General features: G+C 35.3%; 1 protein-coding gene across 2 annotated transcripts in view; it reads right to left on the bottom strand.

The window, feature by feature from the left end:
• The window catches only part of F8 (coagulation factor VIII), a 139,456-nt gene that overhangs the window by 73,372 nt on the left and 62,816 nt on the right, over positions 1–3,268 (bottom strand). The window lies entirely within an intron of this gene.

The raw sequence follows: 3,268 nt of genomic DNA, 5'->3' as shown, positions 1-3,268 counted from the left end.
GGAAGGAAGGAAGGAAGGAAGGAAGGAAGGAAGGAAGGAAGGAAGGAGAGAAAGAGGGAGAAAGAAAGAATGAGAAAGGGGTAGAAAAGGGAAAGGAAAAAAAGAAAAGAGTAATCTTCAGCTTTCTAGTTTGAACAAATAAGTTCACGGTGACACAGTTTCTCAATATGAATAATCCTTTAGGGGTATAGTTTGGTTTGGGTTGTATACAACATGTATGTGAACTAAACTGGCAAATGCCAAATATCTTGACGTCAGAAGTTCACAAAATGTTATGCCCTTATTTTATTAGCTAGCTAAAAATTATTTGTATAGTTAACCACTTCAACCCCTTTGAAATACTCTCTTTACTAGTGTGTAAGTTTTTGAATATCAGGGTTTTGTGTATTTTGTCTACTGCTTCATTCCTAGGAGTTGGAACATTATCTAATACAAAATACATACTAAAAATTTATTGTTGAGGTCTGCAGAGATGGCTCAGCAGTTTAGAGCACTGGCTGCTCTTTTGGAGGTCCTGAATTTAATTCACAGAAACCACATACTGGCTCAACAATTTACAATGGGATCTAATGACCTTTTCTGTTGTGAGGCACACATGCAAATAGCACACTCATATACATAAATAAACAAATCTTTAAAAATTATTATTTAATGTTGAATAAATATAGACCTTAAAAACATACTCTAAATATAAGAGAGCCAGGTTTCTATTTTTTGGATCTCTTAAAATTTAAAAATAATATTTTAAAGTTCTGAACTGAAATATACACATAAATACCTTTCATTCAGACATGCAGATATGGCCCAAAAAAGTACTTATCTCTTTCTATTCACACCCTTCTATCTCTCCACTAAGGGTAACCACTCTTCTGATGTTTATAATGATCTTATTTCTTTGCTTTTTTAAAAGTTTACCTCTTCTAACCACACATTCTTAAAGAAAACAGTTCAATTTTGCTTGTTTTCATTTTTTAAACTATGTAAGGGTCAACACTGTACATATCCTTGGGTTTTTCTTTCACTAAGCATTAAAGCTGAGATATTCATCTGTGTTGTAATTATAGTTTATATAATCTGTTATTTTATGTTCTATTGTATTCCATTAGATTAATATAGTACAAACATATGTATATGAGTTACCATTAAATTTGGGACTTAGAAATAGTCCTGATATGAACCTTCAGGTATATATCTTTGGTGAACAAATACATGTATTTCTTTTGGCCACACATGCAGGAACTGAATTGCTAGATAGTAATATTTTAGGCTTTATAGATACTGCTTTCTAAATCAGCTGTTCTATTTTCCATTTTTAACAACAATAAAATGTGGGAATTCATTTGCTCCAAATCCTCACAAACACTTGATCACATTTTACACTTTTGCTATTCTGGTGGTTGCATAATAGTATCTCGTTGTGATTTTATTTCATATTTCCATGATCAATACGGTGGTATGTTTTTCCATTCTATAGCTAATATCCTCATTCTCTTTAGCATACTTTTTGATGTAAATCAAGTTCACAATATTATTCACTTTATTATTTTTAAAGATTTCTTTTTATTTATGTATATGTATGTCTTTCTGTGTGTGTGTGTGTGTGTGTGTGTGTGTGTATGCTACATGCATTCAATGACCATGGAGACCAGAAGAGGTTTCAGAACTCCTGGAACTGGAGTCAAAGGAAGTTGTGAGCTGCTATGTGGGTTCTCAGAATCAAACTAAGATCCTCTGCAAAAGCAGCACCTATTGTTTTTTTTTAATTTTTTTATTAATTACACTTTATTTACTTTGTATCCCCCTTGTAGTTCCCTCCCTCCTCCCCTTCCAATACCTCCCTTCCTTCTTCTTCTCAACGCATGCCCCTCCCCAAGTCTACTGGTAGGGGAGGTCTTCTTTTCCTTCCTTCTGATCCTAGTCTATTAGGTCTCAGCAGGAGTGGCTGCATTGTCATCTTCTGTGGCCTGGTAAGGCTGCTTCCCCCTCAGGGGGAGGTGATTGAAGAGCAGGCCAATCAGTTCATGTCAGAGACAGCCCCTACCCTTAGTAGGGAGCCCACTTGGATACTGAGCTGCCATGGGCTACATCTGTGCAAGGGTTCTGGGTTATCTCCATGCATGCTACTTGGTTGGACTATCAGTCTCAGGGAAGACCCCTGTGCTCAGATTTTCTTCATATGGAATAACAAGAAACCCAGAATTGCTAAAACAATCCTCTATAATAACAATTCATCTGGATGTATCTCCATCCCTGATCTCAAGCTGTACTATAGAGCAACAGTTATAAAAACTGCATGGTACTGGCATAGAAACAGAATGGTGGATCAATGGAACCGAACAGAAGACCCAGAAATAAACCCACACACTTATGGACACCTGATTTTTTTTTACAAAGATGCCAAAACCATACAATGGTAAAAAGAGAGCATCTTCAACAAATGGTGCTGGTCTAACTGGATGTCTACATGTAGAAAAATTAAAATAGATCCATACTTATCACCCTGCACAAAACTAAAGTCCAAGTGGATCAAAGACCTCAATATAAAACCAGACACACTAAACCTGTTAGATGAAAGAGTGGGGAAGAGCCTAGAACTCATTGGCACAGGAGAAAACTTCCTGAACAGAACACCAACAGCACAGGCTCTAAGAACAACAATCAATAAATGGGACCTCATGAAACTGAAAAGCTTCTGTAAAGCACCTATTATTAAATGCTGAGCCAACTCCCCGGCTCCAAGTTCATAATTTTAAAACAGTGAAATGAATTTTATATTGGTTAATTCTTCCTGCATCTTGAGTTAATAATTTTTATTGATTTATTGAATCTCCTCCCTGATATTAATATATTCTGTTTTCTTCTTTCTTGGATGTTTATTCATCTAATGGCTTTGCTCTGAGTGCTTGTTAAGATAGAATTTCTCCTTTTTGACTCTGTTGGAAGCATTTTCACGGACTATGATGTAAGAAGTCAGCTCATTCAGGTCATTAAAAAAAATTAGTGATTTACTTCACTTTGTAAACTTCAATTTAGATTGACTGAAGACATACCCATCTAGAAAGACAAGCCTATTTTATTCTTAATAGCATGTAATAGTTCATCTGAACCAGCTCAGGGAGAATTGGAGATACTAATCAGTTCAGTATGCAAGTGGATGATGGAGAACTTAGTCCACCTTCATGACTCATCACCAAGTCTTAGCTAATGGAGCAGCCTGTGATTTATTATTATTATTATTATTATTATTATTATTATTATTATTATTATT

This window comes from Psammomys obesus, unplaced genomic scaffold (assembly GCF_907164565.1).
Source record: "Psammomys obesus unplaced genomic scaffold, mPsaObe1.curated_primary_1811, whole genome shotgun sequence".
NCBI classification, from domain to species: Eukaryota; Metazoa; Chordata; class Mammalia; order Rodentia; family Muridae; genus Psammomys; species Psammomys obesus.
Note: the sequence above shows the minus strand (reverse complement) of the source record. Positions and strands in the feature narration are given on the sequence as shown.